Source organism: Corvus hawaiiensis, chromosome 3 (assembly GCF_020740725.1).
Source record: "Corvus hawaiiensis isolate bCorHaw1 chromosome 3, bCorHaw1.pri.cur, whole genome shotgun sequence".
Classification (NCBI taxonomy): Eukaryota; Metazoa; Chordata; class Aves; order Passeriformes; family Corvidae; genus Corvus; species Corvus hawaiiensis.
Genome location: NC_063215.1, coordinates 25,060,251 through 25,072,362, shown reverse-complemented (window position 1 = coordinate 25,072,362; position 12,112 = coordinate 25,060,251).

Here is a 12,112-nt window from a genome sequence, read left to right as displayed (position 1 = left end):
AACAAAGCTGTCAGCTGCCTGCATTGCATGGGAGCCTCATGGCAACCCTCAGGGCACAGTATATAGAAGTTTTTGTGTTATTATTTTAATTATGTTTCAAGTCAGTAGTGACTAAGCATCATGACAAACTCTCGTTCTCCCCTCTGCAAAATCAATTAATAGATTTGAACTGTATCAGACCATGACACGTGTGATGCTCCTCATTGACATGGGCAAGAGAGACCCAGACAAGGTGCTCTTGCTCCAAGAGGACTCCTGGACCAGCCAGGCCTTGTGCTGGTGAACTTATGGAAAATGATGCTGCTGCACAGTGACCTCCCCACAAATACTTTGAAGCTGCCTCATCTGTCTGTGCACCCCCCTTCTCCCCACAACTTTTAAGTGCAATTAAAAAGAAAGTCACCTGAGTTTAATTCCTGAAACTACTTCTTTTTTCCTGAAAATCCTCTTCAAGCTGTGCTCTGTGGAGTACCAAAATTCTGTTTACATCTGCATTTTCCACTTGAAGCTTTTGGAAATAATTGATAGTGCACAAGATTAAAATAAACCAACTCACCAGCCAGAAGAGAAAATACTTCTTCCCATAATTATCCCTTTTTCTGTTTTAGTATGTTTCCTACAGTTTTGGTAGGAAAGTGGCAGAGTTGGTGGCAAATTTGATCTGTCAATCGAAATGAAGAATTAAAGTCATTTAGGAATAACAGGTGCCACCTGAAAAACAAGCAGAGAATTTAAAAATAATTATGGCTAAATGTATTCATTTTTTGCATTCTAGGAGGCTCCCATGGTCTCTCCTGAAGATAATACATTAACATTAGGATGAAATGTTGGCGTGCTCTTCAAACTTTTCACCTGAGATTGAATTATAAGCTACAGATGCTGAGTCACTGGTCTTTTTTATTAGCTCAGAGAAATAACACGACATCACTCAAGGATAGAGACCAGCTAAATTTTTCCAAAGATAAGAAATGGATGAATTTTCTCTGAAAAAAAATAAATTCTTATCTTTCTGGCTTCATTTGGTGATACATCCAAAACCAAAAAATGAATTGATGAATTGATGAAGAACAAAATGAATTGATAAAAAGGATCTGTTCATTTATTTTCTTACAGAATATTTGATTCTTTTAGATGATTTCAAATAGCATCATATTGGGTCAGAAATTCCTGACTACCAAGGAATTGGAAACCTGATTTTCATAGCACTGCTGCCACATATTGATGTAATTTACCATGGAAAACACACCATATTGATTATATATTACCATAGTATGGCCAAACAACAATACAAAGAAACACATCCACAAATTTTAATTGTTTTCAACTCCAAGCAGCCTAAGATCAAAGCAGAGAGCAGAGATTTTAGGGGAGCATGAGAACAGCCATTTTGTTCAGATGGAATTGTCCAGGTTGACAGCGGGAATGGGGAATGTGGTGAGTATTTGCTAAAATACAGCATCTTATAGGTTTGTTATAAAATAGTGGTGTTAAACTTTCAGAAGCAAAGACCCTAATGATGGGTCAGTAATTAACATACAGCTTGATCCAGGAGAGCTCCTCTATTTGGTCAGTGCTTGCTGAAAAGCAACTAAATATTTCTGTGTATTTTTGGCAATTATGTTTACTTTTGGTACCATCCCCACATATAGCAATGTTCCATTTCAAAGTTGCAGAATCTACTTCTAGATCTCTTAGTATTTCAAAAGGATGAGAATATTTAAAATAAACTACATCCTTAGTGCAGTCGATCAAACATTTCCCCATCAAGTAGGACAGTTTCTATCTTCTAATTCCTCTCTTGGGTTTAATTCTATTTTGGATTCTGCTGCTGAGCAGCTCTGTAGGTCTTTAAGAAAGTTGGTGTGCAAGTGGGACAACTTATCAAATGCAGAAATCTGAGATGCAGAAACTTGCTTCCTTCACAAGTACAATATGCTACTGAATAGCAGCTACTGTCTTTATAGCAGGCAAAAGTAAGTTCTATTCTTTAAGGAATGATAAAATCAGGACAGAAATCAATAATTTATCAGTGCTTTCTGATTGGTACCATACACAAATCTGGCCTCAGTGTTTACAGGAAGAAGTGTCCAGCATTTCTCACATGAAGTTCTTCATTTGACTTTGCAAGACTTCCACACAGCTGAAAATTTTCATCCTTGGTATCACTAAGAGTGCCTGTCATTAGAAAATGTTGACAAAAATAGTTGTCATTACTGAGAACAAGAAAAGACATGAAATACACCTTCTTTTTGGAGGGGTTCAGTCACTGTTGAGAACTTGACTGGGTGGGAAACATGCTGTTTCCTAGGTTGACAAGACTACAATTGGTCCCTTGGGAAGCTCTTTGGTAACTATGAATTTGATGAAGAATGTCCCATTTGGGAAGGTGAAGGTTGCACGATATGAGAAACTCCTCACATTCCAAGGACACAACAAATATGGCTTTTAAGTGCTCAGGAGGCCCTGCTCCTCCAGTCTGTGGAGGTTTGTGAACAAAGCAGGGACTGAGAGATGTGCCATCCCCGTGCAGCAATGCTGCAGCTGCTCTGCCTGGGGCAGCCTTACGCTCTTCTGAAGGCTCCAAGGCAAGGGTCAGCACACGGAGCCAATGGCACAAGATACACACTTATCACAAATAAATTATGAAAAGCAAATAGCCAGACAGTTCATCTCAACTTCTTCTGGAGCTGGGAATAAACAAGTTTCATTTATCAGCATATTATGTGTTAAAGTCAATGGGAACACGTGTCATAGCATCCTTTTGGCGCTGACTCCCTGGGAAAGCCTTCTCTGAGTGCAGTTCAAAGGGCAGAGGATGTGTTCTGAATCAAAAACATCCTAACTTGCTGATGAACGCATAAATGCCACCATGAGTATACATGTGTATACATAGGAGGCCTGCATTTTCACCTTCCCAATTTTGTGAACCTATGAGGTTAATCACACACACCACCCAAGCAAAAATGGCCCTGCACTGAAAGAAAATTACTATTGCAAAGTCAATCCCTTTAATGCCATGAAATGCCAGAATTAAGCTTGCCTTTAATGTGACATCCTGTTTTGTACATATTATGATACACTTTTTTAATGATACAACTGCATCGTGCTTCTTTCGAGAGATCCCTACTTCATTCAGTACACAGGAACAGATGAAATTTCTTAATGAGATTCTAGGCAGAATTTTTATTAGCACTGATCTTCTGCACCCTCTTTTGTTTACTGAACTCACTCCCAGTACAGCTCTGAATAGGAAATTTAAAATGTAATATTTTATGTAAATATTCTCGAAGTTCAACTCAACTGCAGCTGAGTTCTGACTCAGTAATCCAAGACAGTAAACTAAAATATACAGACTAAGCAAACTATGAAAACCTAGTTTTCAGGTCTTGTGTCCCCAGCCGGTGTGACACAGTCATGTCCAGCTGCATTTACTGTGGCAGTACTCCTACTCTCACTGAAAGTTCTCTACTCAACGCTAAAAGCTGACCTTTCAGAGAGCAGCATATTTCAGCTCAACTCCAGAAAACACACATTTTTTACTCTCACTGGGCAGTTACACCAATGTCCTCAGGCTGACTGACTGACTGTAGGATATATTTTCACAGTACAGACTACAAAGAACACCTGAAGGTGTCATAGGGAAATATGAAATTGAAAGCTTGAAATTCCTTCTGATCTATGCCAGGACAGACCACTGTATCCAATGCGTACATGCACACACAAAGACAGAACTCCTTTCTTCAAAGGAGATCTGTCTACCTGAAGGACAGATTTGTCCTTGAGTTTTGGCTAATCTGTCCACTTGAAGGTGGACCATTCCTCTAGTTTTCCAGGAGACAGAACACGAGGGATGCATTTGTGCAACCAGAAGCACTGGGCTGAGAGCTGCCTGTAAGGCAGTGGCAACTGCACATGGGAACCTTGACCTTCAGGCTGCCAAGAGGTCCAATATGCTATGCCAAAGATAAAAACCAGCACAAATAGCCCATTTGTTTAAAAAGAAGCATAAGCCATAATCCTTTTAAAGGTTTCAGAAGAGAATCTGTTAAGGAAAACCAGCAAGTACCTTCTCTGTGTGGGTTAGCACTTTCACCCATGACTTCTTAACATACCAGCTCTAGGGGAACTTCAACAAAGATGCAGGTTTTCACATGTAGATGCCCTCTTGAGTTCTCTGGCATATCCCACCCAGCCTCCAGCCACCAACACAGAGGGCAAGGAGGTCCAGTAATTCCTATGTTGTATCTTCAGCCCTGTGTGGATGTCTTGGACACCCTCTGCAGTTCATGTCCAGGCATCTGCCTTGTTCCCCACGTCAGTGTTTTGGCATGAATTGCCTGTGTGCTGCCATGCACCCGATGCTCCCTCGTACCTGCCACTGCACCTGCCCAGCAAAAGCAGGGTGCCAGAGGCAACGGTGAGTCACTGCCAAGTTCACCCCAAGACACTGTTGTGTGAGGAAGCTGGGTTCTTGCTGTGCTTTTTTTATAATAGGGCTGTACTTCCACAGAGCTTAAAAAGTGAAAAAGAAAGCCTCAGATGACATTTCAAGGGAGGGTAGCTTGGGAGTTGCCTTTTCTCTTAAACTAACCTCAGCAGAAGAATGAGGATACAATCAGATAAGTGTCAAATGGAATGATGAATCCACACATCAGAGAAGTGACCCAGTTTTGAAAGAATATCGTACTTTATTATTTTAGATTAAAAAACAGGACTGTTCAAAACTTAAGGGATTAAAACTGCCCCAACTGCAGCCAATGGAAATATTGTCTTTGACTTCAACAGAAAAAGAAAATGTCTCCAGTTAATCTGGAAAACACTTTGAAATGCTGGAGTGATTACTAGTTGCTGCCAACCATTAACTTTCCTCCTTTTCCCCCAACTGAATTATGTTAAATCTTTCACGGGCAGTACATTTCATTGCCATTTATTTATTTGCTGTCTTGCTTTTCTACAGATTTTTGAGAGGAAGATGGAAAGCTGATCTTTTTCCAGAATTTATGATAAGGGGAAAAAAGCAGCTAAAAAAATGAGAAAAAAAATAAAGGAGAAAGAAAGCCTACCTTGGTCCCATGGAGCTGGCAAGAGAGATTGTTACCTCCTGGAGAGAGCTGAGGGGCAAGATTACAAAATATGCCAATATTATTGACCACCTTTCCTCAGAGCAAAGCGTTGCTGCTGGTGTCTCACTGACTGATCTGTCATATTGCAGTCCCAGCTCTATCTACTTGTACCCACTCTGTGAAAGACAAATCCATAATGACAAACAAAGGTAACATGTATAGGCAGGATGATGCTGGACTGTGCATGAACAGAATTTGGCCATTTGTTATTCAGGAGTAGTGGCACTTTACCACAAAGACCATTAACCAGATTTCCATTGTTATAAAGCTCTTGTTTATTTTTCTCCTCTTCCTTTCCCCAGATCCAGTTCCAGTCACATCCTTTGCATTAGCTTTGTGCCCATCAGTACATTCATGCTTTGAGTCAATGCCATATGCCATCACAACCGATTCACCTTTTTTCCAGTTTAATATTCTTCTCAATTCCAGTAATTAGAGTTGGCTTGGTGCAGGGTCAGAAAACACAAGCCAGTGCACATAAAGGGAGGTAGGCCAAGGCAGAAGGAGGACAGGGAGAAGGGCACAGAACCTCTTTATGTGGAAATGAGCTGTTAGACAATCTCAAGCCTAAACATGTAACTTTTTACCTGTGCAGCTTTTCTGCAGACACTTTAATTATTTGTTATGTGTCCTGCAGGCTTCTCTTAATGGCCATCTGCAAGCCTGACCGTAATTACATAGCCTGGCTCAAAGGATTGAGCAATAATGTGATAAGGTGAACATCAAGAACTCCAAAAGAAAGCTACCTTTTCAATATTTTTAGAGGCCTAAAATGTTGAGTAGTATCTACTGAGGTGTTTCCAAAGCACTTAGCCATCCCTTGAGAGCTGCATGTGTCTGTTTAGTTGTAGCATCTTTGTCTTTGAGAACCTATCCCTTACTTAACTCTCAACAACCTCCTGAGTCATTTAGGACCACATCTTTCTACAACAAAGGCTGAGAAACAACTGTGGTAACACCACCAAAGACCCTGCAGCCCATGATCAATAGCTACTTCCAAGAGTGGTATTTATGCAGCATGTGGAAGCAGCAGTGAGACAGCAGCTGGGAGATGTTCCCTCACGTAACTCAGTTTCTCACTGGGAAAAAACAGATCTATTCAGCTTATATTCCACCCATTTCTCAGTAACTGAAGCAGAAATACAAGCTGCCAAAGCAAGATAAAAATGGAATGTAAAATTATTCAAATACATGAACTATTCAATGGAAGACCAATGTCATCTTTCTTGATACAGCTGGTCTATTTGCAAATTGGCATTTCAGCCTCACTAGTATTTGCTGAGCTAGCTAACAGTGTGTTTTACTCAAGATGCCTGGAACATGTTTAGGCTTATTAATAAATTCAATTTTCTGTTACATGTAGTAATACACAGGTTTCTACTTGGGAATTTGAACAACTATTTCATGATATAGTTAAAGGCTTTTCCTTGGTGGAGGGCCACAGAATTATACAGCTCTTATGAAAAAGAAGATTACAGCAGACTGGAGTCATGAGAAATTTGAGAACAAAGGTTTCTCAGGGAGTCATCCGTATGACCAAAACCTGCACCCATACATACACTAAAAGGAAGGTTATAACTAGCATTGGACTGAATTATTTTAAGCATGGAATCTTTTGGCTGTATCTGCTGTTCTTCCTTCTTGCTCTGCTGCTGTATTCCCCCAACAGCCTGCACTGAGGGAACTTTGCAGCTTTCTCTGCCGCTCTGCACCATGCATGGATCCGTGCAGGGCACAAACCCAACAATGCTGCCTTGCTGCTGCCATCCAACAGCCATGGCTTTGGAAAGAACCAGCCGGCAGCAGCTAATCCAACAGGCAAAACCTGGGAATCCTGGTGTCAGCACCATGGAGTGTGGGAGCACTGCAGGTTTGGCAGGCAGATGGTTGCTCTTTCACACAGCTGTGCAAAGTACAGTTCTTGTGATAAAACATTACAGTTCATGACAGGTTATTTGGGGCAAGGGTTACATTTCCCTGAGTCTTATCTTGGTGCCTGATGCATTCTTTGGCAGAAATGGGAATTTGGACAAAGATTAAAGAAGTTATGGATGTGAACAACTGGGTTACCACATGGAGGTTGTATTGCTGTTACTGGCAGTATCAGGAGAGGTTAGAAATGTGAGGCATATAATCATTTACAGGCATAGGAGAGGAACCAGGCAGTTATTTTCTATAAACCTCAAATACTAGAACAATGGAGCCTTGGGCAATTTGGTAATGCAAGCATGGTTTGGGTTCCAACCCTTACCTCACCTGCTCAGGTTTAACTGTTTCTTCCTTGAAGTAAAAATCTTCCTGAATGCATATATATATTATTATGCATATATATATTAGAGAGCTTGAGCCAAAACAGGGAATATAAGCAACTGAAGCATGAACCTTGTGCAAAGCAAGGTTAAAAATACATACTCGATTATATGAAGGTGTATCACTATTTTAAAAGCTTTTTATGTATATTTCTTACTTTTTCATCATAGGTTTAATATCAGCTGGTGAATGGCCAGGAGAATATGGTTTGTCAGCCCTCCCAAGGCAACAAGTCTAAGAAGAGGTGAGGACACAGTACACACTTCATCTACCTGCTCCTCTGACCTTCTACGCAGGGAAATAAGTAGGCCACCATCCATCTCTGAGTCTGACACCAGGGGTTTGCCAGGGAATATACAGCTCAGACCAACACATCTCTCAGCAGCCCTGACCTTTCCAACAGTCCTCTTTGACCCAGTGCTCTCCCATCTACTTCTCAGCCACTGGTGTTTCTGTATTAAATGCCTTGTGGGGTTGCAGCCCACCAATTATGCTGTTTCAGGAGTGCTTAAAGGCTGCCACAGGGCAGGGATACCACTAACCAGTTCCTGGCTCCTGTTAGCTACATAGATAAATGCAGTTGGATGACAGAGTGCAGGACAAAAACCATATCTAACAAACCATTGCCCAGTTCACTGCCTGGGGGTCCCTCCTGGAAGGGGGGCATGGCAGTGGGGCACAGCATGGAGGGAAGTTGTGTACCTGCCTGCAAAGCCCTCTGCAACCCACAGGCTGCCTCTCCTCGCAGGCAGGCTTGTCACTCTCCACTGCCAGCATCCCTGGCAGGCTGTCACTACTGCTTCTTATGCAGTAATTCCATGGCAGACTTTATGGGAAACTGAGGCTCTTACTCAAAGAGAACTGCATCAGCCCCTAGAGCTGGGGGCCTACAGTAAGGTAAGCAATAATTATTTCAGGTATTTAAATTAAGCCTTCTGTATCCCTCACAAAGCAGCCTGACATCTCTCTTCCTCTGCTTGTCTACCTGTATACAAGACCACTTACCAGTTCCTCATCAGTGCTATAAATAACAGCAACATATTACAAAGTGCTGTAACTCTAAGTACTAGGCCAACGTTTAAAATTGTATCAACTAGTCCACCTAGAGAAATTTCACAAGAGGTATTTTCAGTATCTTAAATTTGATTTCTCTTAGAGTCTCCAAAACATTTGTAACTTGCCTCTGGAAGAGACCCTGAGAAGTACTGGTCTGGTGGAAACACCTAGGAGGTATGAATGGTGTTAACAATAACCTTCAAAAGGTATGTCATGGCAAATACTGAGTTTCTCTCTAAATGTTCTCTTTTGCCATAATTTCTTCTTACTGTTTTGATTTGGCACTCATCTCTGTCTGACTTCTTTTAAAAATCACCTACCAACCAATTTCATTCATAGAGACAAGGGGAATGCATTTCCAATAATTTTCAAGTTGTCAATAGAACTTTATACTCAATATAAAATCAAATATACAATATGAAGTAGAATAAATGAAAATACTTTGCCATTAAATATTTGGAGATACAGTCCTTTAAAACGCAAGAGGATTATTCCCATTTGGTTCATTGTTACCTGACCAAAGCCTACACGACGAGCAATCTTGTAAATATTGACTTATTACCACCAGGAACCATAACTTAGACTGCAGTAACAATATTGAAGGATGAAAGCACACAGAACTGCAACACACAAGCTGCCAGGCAGCGAACAAATACATGAAGCGGGGAAAAAAACAGATCCTGTCTTGGGAAATTTGTGGTATTACCAGATTTGCAGATTTAATACTGTGGCAGTTCAGTATCTTGAGCTGGACCTGACCTGAAGAAATGCGGGTATGGAAGAATCAAATTCATATACAGTATCTACACAGCTCTCAGATGTCTGTTTTCTCTGGCAGGGAGACTTCACTACATTAAGGCACATCATGCTGCTCCCAGGATGGGAACAGCTTGTGGCTCTAGGTCGCTGCCTGGTAGAGGAATATGCCTCCAAGAGGGAGGGACCACTGAGCCCAGGCCACCCGTCCTGGCCCACACCAAGGCAGGAGCACAAGACAGTGCTACAGCCCCTCTGGCTTTTGGTGGCCTGGGGTATACCTGGCAGTGCAGCTCACTGGCTCTGCTTTTACTTCCCAGCCTGTAAAAAACTGAAGGCTGAAAACTGGTATTAAAATAGATACAAAAGCTGCTACTAATGCATCTTACTTAGGAATTCTACTATTTTTTTCACTAAGGATCAGTACTTTATTCTAAGCTGCTAAACTTCTTTCTGTAAAAAATATGCTACAGCTTGAGTGTGGCAAGAAAGATGACACAGTTGCTAAAGGGAAAAATGTGATTTATTTATTCTGCTTTTCAGCTGACTTTTGAGTGTTCCAACCCACATTCAACTAATATTTGTGGGTTTGTGGATTCTTTTCAGGAGATGTTGATGATGGAGTTAGGACTTTCTGGTGTATCATCCTTCAAGAGGATACATGTGTGCAAAAAAAGTGCACATTCCTACACTCCTGCCTGAGGTGGGAATTCAAGTAACCAAGGAACTCAGTCACTTTGTTAAAATGCACACTGAATTCAGGCTTTTGTAAAGCTTAATCATCAACAAAATCTTTGGAAGGACTTTGCACTCAGCCCCTGTTTTTCTTATGTCTAAAAATGAATTTCACTGCTTCTGATATTCACAAAGAACGAAGTGATGCATTAAAGACAACAACTCAGCATGCAGAGGATGAGGTGGTAATCAGTCTTTGGCTTTGCTGTTGAGCACCTGGCATTCTTTTGTTTTATAGTAGACAGTTATCTTCTCAGAAAAAAAACCCCACAGGTCAGCCTATGGGAAAGAATATAAAGATAATCCTGTAATAAAGGGTCTCCATCTTAGAAGATGCTGGAAAGAAAATAAACTGGAAAATAGTTTGGAAGTTCTTGCTTTCTTTGGAATACTTTGTGTCTTGTGGACATCATCAAGGAGCCTCTTTAGGACAGACCTGGACACAGTGACAGCTGAATTGATAGGAGAGTGCACCTCCAAGGGAACTGGTAGTAGCAGGAGAAAAGGTGAACAGAATGCAAGGGACATCAGTCACCATGCCAGACCACTCTGAGAGGAAGCAGCTCAGCAATTTGCACACAGAATAATTCACACACTACAACTGCTGTTACTGCCAGCAGCATTCATGGCATGATTAGAGATGCCCGACTCAGTCAAGGCACCATAATCATGTCCTGTGCACAGACACAGCAAAAGAATATGTGGGCTACTCAGAAAGGAGAAATTCAAGTTCCTTGCAAAAGGAACATGCTAATACAGACCAAAATGGTGAAACAATGTGAATATATTCACTTTTTACATAAATGCATGAAACTTTATAGACTGAAATGCACAATTCATCCTTTCTGAAGTAAAAAACTCCAACTCTCAAAACCAATTGTTATCAATGAAAAGTCACCAAAAAAATCCTAGAAATGCACCACTGAGACTCATGCCATAACTTAATGCTACAACAGTCATTTCTACATCAAGTAACAGCAAGAAAAATAAATTTTAAAGCTATACTGACAAGCCACAACAATGTCTTTCATACACTAATTAAGAAGTTAGTTTGGAGAGGAATAAGCATTATTAGTTAGACCAGAATAAGTCCCCACTAATCATATTTCTCAATGCAGAGCAGGAATACTTTAACTGCAAGATACATCAGAAGATCCTTCACTTGAATCTTTTCAGTGTCCTGACTTCCTTCTCCCCCCAGATAGATCATTTATTCCAACTTGCTAGTCAGCAAGACTTTCTGCATCAAAAAATAATTGCCTGAGCACAGATCTCTCCAGTGCCTCAGGAAATGCCTGGAGGCCTCCTCACTCAAAAGGAAACAGTTATTGCATCTGCTGCTCACCTGAGTCAATTCTGGTGGATGGATACAAGTGCACATGACAAATTATAGACCTGGAAGCATAACATTTTGATATAAAAAACCATAATGATTTTTTTTCTACCAAACATACCATTCCAAAACTTTGAAAGTGGATTATTTCATTTGAAGTCTTTTCATTTTACTCGGAGAATAACACAATATACAGCAATGCCAACTCAACAATCACCTTGAACAAAGCTGCTTTAAAAAGTTTTTGCAGATGATTCATGAAGTAAGACAAATCTTTCTTCCTTCTAATAACAGCCTTATCACAAGACATCTGCTTGTTACTTATTACTTTTAATGACAGACAGTAAAATAAAGGATTCTGTAGGAGTGGTCTCACCTATGAGTCTACATATCTTTCTCCCAGTGGGTGTATTCTCAAGGAGCCAAGCTACTCTATTTAGATTTAGTGGCAGCTTGTTTGAATAGCTTTGCAGCTATTCAAAACACAAAGTGAGTTATCCTCTGTGGAGAAAGGCAGGAACATGTGAAACAGCTCCTTGCTGTACAGGTTGCAAGTCACATACTCTTCTCTGAACAACTTACCAAATTACAAGTACATCAGCCTTTTCCCTCAATGATTTCCTTTGGACTGTTCAGAAAAACTAGTTAAGTCTTGGGGCTGGGGATATGGGTACAGAGTAAACTAATAATATCATCCAAAGTACTGCCTGTATGTTCAGAGATGCTTTTTTTCATATTAAGTGCATTGGAAGTAATTATACATGATACTCAGTGTACTGGAAATAATTATACAACATTA